Source organism: Vicugna pacos, chromosome 14 (assembly GCF_048564905.1).
Source record: "Vicugna pacos chromosome 14, VicPac4, whole genome shotgun sequence".
Taxonomy (NCBI): domain Eukaryota; kingdom Metazoa; phylum Chordata; class Mammalia; order Artiodactyla; family Camelidae; genus Vicugna; species Vicugna pacos.
In genome coordinates, this window is record NC_133000.1 from 45,304,751 (window position 1) to 45,311,840 (window position 7,090).

Here is a 7,090-nt window from a genome sequence, read left to right on the forward strand (position 1 = left end):
TGTGATTCTCAAGCTTCAGTTTACTCTACTAGCTACGGTTATTAGTATTGATGAACTATGGTTAAAATTTTTTCTAAAATTAGCTCTTCCTTTGTTCTAGTCTTGCAGGTAGAGGCCAAACTGTGTATGTGTATGTGTGTGTGTGTATGTATATATGTGTATGTGTATTGTGTATATATATGTGTCTGTATGTGTATGGGTCTGTCTGTATGTATGTGTATGTCTGTAGGCATATGTATGTGTGTATGTGTGTGTCTATGTGTATGTATGTGTGTGTGTGTTTCTTACAGTCTCCCATCAATAGTATTCATAAACAGAGAACCTGTGACTTGTATCTAATAAAGAAGGTTTTGCTGATGCAGTATTATGGGTTGAATTGTGTTTCCCCAAAAGATATGTTCAAGTCTTAACTCCTTGAATGTGAATGTGGTTTCATTTGGAAATAAGGCCTCTGCAGAGGTAATCAAGTTAAGATGAAGTCATACTGGACTAGGGGGTGGTCCCTAAATTCAATATAACTGGTCTCCTTGTAAGAAGAGGGAAAGAGAAACACGCAGAGAGGAGAATGCCATGTAAAGATGTGCAAGTGTGCGCACGCGCGTGCGCACACACACGGAAGAGGGACATGGCGGTAATGGAGGCAGAGATTGGAGTGACACAGCTATAAGCCAAGGAACACAGAGGACAGCTGGCAACTGCCAGAGCTAAGAATGTGCAAGAAAGGCTCCTCCCCTAGAACCTTCAGAGAGAACTTGGCCCTGCAGACACCTTGGGTTTATGCTGTCAGCCTGCAGAGCTATGAGAGAGTAAAATTCTGTTGTTTTAAGCCACCCCATTAGTGGTACTTTGTTCTGGCAGCCCCAGGGAATTAATTCAAGTATCATCTTCCCGTTGGGTACTGTGGGTCAAAACAGGAAAATGAGAGGCTTTCTGGATGAATCCTGAAATGTCAGCTCATGTTAATATGTTAGGCACTCTGAGATGGCTGGGACAGTGTGGGTCTATTAAAAGGGGGCTTTCCGGCCCCTTCCCTGTATAGAACCAGTTCTGAATTTCCCTGTGTTTGCATGATGGACGTGCCTAACACACTCTTAAACACCTTCTGAAGGGGAAGGGTGATCACCCTGACCACTGTCCTGGACGGTCCCTCTCCCAGTGGACCAGTTTCACAGATGATGTGGTGTTAGGGGTGAGAATACACGGGGGTTGGGGAATTGCTGCAAAGGTCTGGGCCACATAGGTGGAGCTGGGAGTGATAAAAGTGCATATTATCCTGGAAAGTGACTGAAGAGAGAAGGCTAACTGGTTGGTGATCTCTGTACCCTGAAGAGATCCTTTCACTCTTGGCAGGAATGAACAGGGTGGACATATGACAAAGAAAGCCAGAATGAGCTCTTCCACTTAGACTGATAACCTTTTTTTTTTTTTTCCTGGAGCCTGGAACCAATAGCCATGCTCATCATGCATGGTGTATTTTGATGTGATGGTGTTGCGGCGTGGGGTTTCTGGAAACAGACTCTGAGGTGAAGGTTAGAGTGCAAGATGTTTATTAGGAATTAATACTTGAGAAAGGAAAGTGAAGAAAGCAGGTATGGGCAGAGGAAGAGGTCAAACTGTAATACAGACCCAGTTAAGCCCTGGTCAGCCCAGCAGGGAGCTCTGGAGTAAATCCGAGCTGCCCCATGGTGAACACAATGACTATTATCTTTATATTCCTACCTTTCTTAGTCAGCACATGTGGGCTTCCGTGGAAAGGTCCTGACCTCAGTCAAGGGCATTCTCTGCAGGAGGAGTTTACCGCTGTAGTCTGTTTGCTGGTCATGCCCCTATCATTGGGCAGCAAGTCATTCCTTGAAAAGAGATTGGGTGGTGCATCTCTGTCCACTATAGGTGGTAGTAGATTGACTTAATTGACTTGGGCTCTTGGAATAATGTTGAGGTATTGGTAGTGTTGGGAGCTGTGGGGAAGTTATAAGGGAGTATTCTGGGTGAAGAGTAAGCCAGTTGGTAGGTAGACTGCTGTTGCTGTATAGAGGAGATGTAAATACAGAGCTTTTCTCCTAGACTTTTTTGATGTGCACCATCTGATGATCTTGGAATGTAGAAGGCGGGCAGACGGAGGAAGCATGGAACATCCCACTTCAGTAGTCAGCATATAACTTGGGAGATCAGATTAGCAACCAGGTAGCTAAATGTGTTGAGGCAGAAGATCTCTTTGCAAAACAAGGTAATAGAGAGGTGTGGATAGGTAAAACAGTACAGAGGAAGAAATGTCCCTTGTAGGATGGCATTATGGTCACTCACTTATTCAAAAGATGAACCTTGAAGGGTGAATGACGACTATTTAGGTAAAGAAGAGAAAGAGAAGAATTCTAAGCAGAGGGCCCTGTGGTACAGGAACTGGAATCCTTGTCATGGCCCTCTGTGATCCAGGTCTTCCATTCCATTTGCTGAAGAGAACAACAGAAATCTCCCTAGAGGATGCAAGGGCAAGGCTGAGGACAGAGACCGTGATGGGACGGAACTGTTGAAAGAAGTTGGGGCACAGAGCACGAGGGCACGTGTGGTGTGTGGGGAGGCATAGGGGTCAAGGAGGGTCTAGATGGAGGAGGGTCTTATCTACCACTTCGAGGGATGTAGATGCCTCCTAAGGGTGAAGGCATATCTTTGAAAGGCTTAGCAGGAAAGTAACATGAGCAAATTTATGCTTTAGAAAGGTCTCTGATAGTAGAGTGAAGAATGAATTGGAAAGAGGCAGGCCTTGAGCTGGGGAGACCAACAGGAGTATTTTGAAGGGATTTAGCAGAGAAGAGTTAAGTGGGCAGAACTGAGACTGAGTAAGCAACAAGAGGTGATAGATTGGATTTAGAGGGTTAAGAACAGGGAGGGGTCAAGGATGGACGTGATTTCTGGTAGAGGAACCCAGATAAAATAAGCTCATCAAGCATTTGCACACTTTACACTTGGTTCCGTCTGTTCTCTTCATCCATGGCTGCATGGTTCTGAAAGGGATGATGATGAGCATAATTATAGAAAAAAGACTTTCCTTCTTCCATCTGAACTGAAGCAAATGTAGAACCCAGGGTATGAAGTAAGTAGATTTGAATGACATGGGCTAGTCAATTGCTTTTGTGTCTCTTCCTCTTTGGTAAAATGGGGATAATACTACTGAGATCACTGTACCATTGTGAGGGTAAATGGAAATAAATATTAATGTATTAATGTATACAAAAGCTTTTAGCCAGAGCCTGAAACAGCTGACACGTAAGTCTCCATTTATTCATTTGTTTAATAACAGTTTGTTTTAAAATATATTATTAATGTTACCATTGTATCACACACTGACATTTATCGAACACCTACAATGGTAAGGCACCAAGGAGAGTAAACAAATGAAACACCTTGTTTCTGTTCTTGAGGATTTTGTAGTCTGTTTAGGAAGACAATATTTATATATGTGAAAAATGTAAAACCAGTAAAATATTTAAACCATTTTTTATGACAGGGGTATTTATTTTATGCCTTTTAAATATATTATTTTATAGCTCACTTTTTTTTAATAATTTCTAAATTTTATTGAAGCACAGTTTACAATGTGTCAATTTCTGGTGTACAGTATAATGTTTCAGGCTATTTAAACCTTTTTAATGGTTCAGGCAACAATATGGAAAATGGGCAAGATACTGATGATGATTGCCGGTTGGATTGTTTAGATGTACTTATTTAGAAGAAGATGTCCATTTAATCTGGGGTCCTTAAAGAATGCTCTGAGGAAGTGGTCGGACTTGTGCCAGATTTTAAAGATGGGTTGGATTTTGTAGTGTAGATCACAGATTGGCAGTCAACTGCCTGGCCCACTGCCTGTTTTCACACCGACCTGTGAGCAAAGAGTGGTGTTTAAATGGTTGAAAAAAATTTGAAAAAAAGAATAGTGTGTTATAACACATGCAAATTACATGAAATTTAAGTTTTAATATTCATAGATGAGATTTTATTGGAACACAGTCACACCCGCTCCTTTATATATTGTCTGTGCTGCTTTTGAGAGACAATGGAGTTGAGTACTTGTGGCCTGCAAAGTCTAGAATATTTACTATCTGGCCCTTTACAGAAAGTTTGCTGAGCTCTGGTGTAGATGGTGGAGGGGGACATTCTGGGTATGTGACATGCCAAGAGTGAGAATGACTCTGTTGAAAGAAACAGAAAATCGAGTGTTTTCTTCCCTACACAGGAGCCTCACGGAAGCCAAGGGAGGTGACACAGGATGTCTTGAGAAGTAGGAGGCATCAACAATGCCAAGTGGTACCAAGAGAGAACAGAGATGCAATGGAGCAGAGGACATGGGCTTTTGCATTTTCCCCTCACTTCTGAGTTTTGAATCCCATGGAGGGAGTGGAGCAGAAGGAGAGTAGGAGGTGAGGGAGTAGAGGCGGAGCCTAAGACACTGGGTGGAAGCAGGAGGGTGTAGTGGAGAATTATCTGTGTGGTTAGCACAGTACAGGGGAGACCTGTATCTGTTTGTATGCAGGGCATAGGGGGAATGGCAATTTAGAGATGGAGCTTTTGAAGAGGCTCTGTACAGAAAGGCTGTTGAAGCAGTGAAGTTGGGGAAACATCGGGCCAACATTTTTTAGACTGACTTTTAAGTCATCTGGCGACAGAAAAGTACCATTGTATAAGCTCCTTCTGAGTCCTTCCAACTCCACGTTCCTGAGCTCTGAGTCAAGGGACCCACGAAGGACTGGGAGTCAACAGACTAGGGTTTGCGTCTGTCCCAATTTATTAGCTGTTGGCCTTGGGAAAGTTGCTGAATCTCTTTGCTCCATTTGCTTATCTGGGAACAGCGGATGATAATACAGCCATCAGAGGATTATTGTGAGGAATAATGAGATGATTCTGTTTGGAAAATGTCAAAAGCATGAGATGTGGTGACTAGCAGGTTCTCAATTACAAATAGATATTAATACCACCTAAGATAGAGAGTAAGAACTAATAATGAAATTGCCACTGTGTTAAAGGACATTGGCTATTTATCCCAGAGATGGCACATACAATGCACATGTCACCACTCTTTGTCCCTGTGACCATGACACATGGTTAACTGATCACAGACCCTGTTACTGAAACCAGATGTGGCTTCAGAACTTTTTCAATACAATGCTCTAGAAACTACTAATGATTAGAGTTGGCACAAAATTTGAAACATTTTATATTCTGACCTAATGCATATTTAGCTATCTACAACATATGTATGGAATTCTTCCTGGAATTTTGCCACTGTGATCAGTAGATCTGGACTCATAGTTTGAAAGTTAAAATGTCAATTTCTTTTTTTTTTAAACTGAAGTATAGCGGGTTTACCATGTTATGTTAGTTTCTGGTGTACAATATAGTGATTCGGTTATACACACATATATATTCTTTTTCATATTCTTTTTCATTATAGGCTATTACAAGGTATTGAATATAGTTTCCTGTGCTATATGGTAGGACCTTGTTGTTTATCTATTTTATGTATAGTAGTGTGTATCAGCAAATTCCAAACTCCCAATTTATCCCTTCACCGTCCCCTCATTTCTCCCCAGTAACCACAAGTTTTTCTATGTCTATGAGTCTGATTCTGTTTTGTAAATAAGTTTATTTGTATCATTTTTTACATTCCATATATAAGTGATATAATACTTCTTTCTCTATCTGGCTCACTTCACTTAGTATGACAATCTCCAGGTCTATCCATGCTGCTGCAAATGGCATTATTTTATTATTTTTTGTGGCTGAGTATTATTCCATCATATATATAGACCACAACTTCTTTATCCAGTCAACTGTTGATGGACATTTAGATTGCTTTCATGTCCTGGGTACTGTAAATAGTGCTGCCATGAACATTGGGGTGCATGTATCTTTTTGAATTAGAGTTTTCTCCAATATATTCCCAGGAGTGGGATTGTTGGATCATAGAGTAAGTCTATTTCTAGTTTTTAAAGGAATCTCTATACTGTTTTCCATATTAGCTGCACCAAACTATATTCCCACCAAAAGCGCAGGAGGGTTCCCTTTTCTCCACACCATCTCCAGCACAAATGCCAATTTCTATGGACACTTCTACTAACAGATAATGTTCGTTATCTTACAAAATAAGGACCGTGTTTTCATACTTACCCTCAAGGTAAGTTTTTTTTTAAATTGTCCTTTAAAAGTATCAATGACTTTGAAATTTCAGAATGAAATTAGAATGAAAAGTAGCCTAAAATTATACTTGTTTGTTTCCTCCAAACCTCAGGGAACATTTATATTTCATTTGTAAAGACTTAAATCTAAACCTTGGTTAAAGTTATGACCAAGTTTTTCTCTCACTTGAATATATGTAACATTTATTGAAAGCAAATAAATGCATATGACTGAGGGTAGACATTTATTTTCTCTAAAGCTCTTGATAAAAGCTTTACTCACAAAGAAGATTGCAATTCCTTGCTTATCAAATTTTTGTGTCTGTTATGAAAGAATTTTGTTTGTGCTGTGTATGAAGAAAATATATGTTACCTTGGAGTTTGGTGATAAGATCATGTTTCTGTGGTATCATTTTTTTCCAAGTATTTCGGTATTTTAAGATGTTATCTTTTCAGTTTTCACAGCATGCTAGGAAGAAGGAAGGACATGTTGTTCTCACCTACCAGTGAAATTGAGGTAAGCAGTTACTCACTCTCTTGCATTAGTCACTGATTGAGCTGGGAATGTGATACCAAACAGCGTCCTCTAGTCCCCAGACCATTGTGACCCTGCAGCAGTTCTGGTCAATTCATTAATCCCATTTTCTTTTTCTTAGTTAATGACTACACAGTTGACTCTTGCTTATCTGCTCCGACGGAAAAGGAAAGAACAGGACATAATCTCAAACGGTAGACGATATAAAAGTAATTTGGATTTGGCGATGAAATATGTTTTTGTACTTGCATTGGAAGCTGGGCGCGTCCGGTGCTCTGGAAATTTATGGCATTCCGATCCAAGTGAAGAAACTGTGCAAGGAGACCTGGGGTGGGGAGAGTCACAAGGGCACTGAGTTTCTCTCTCTTGATTCCCAGCCTACCTG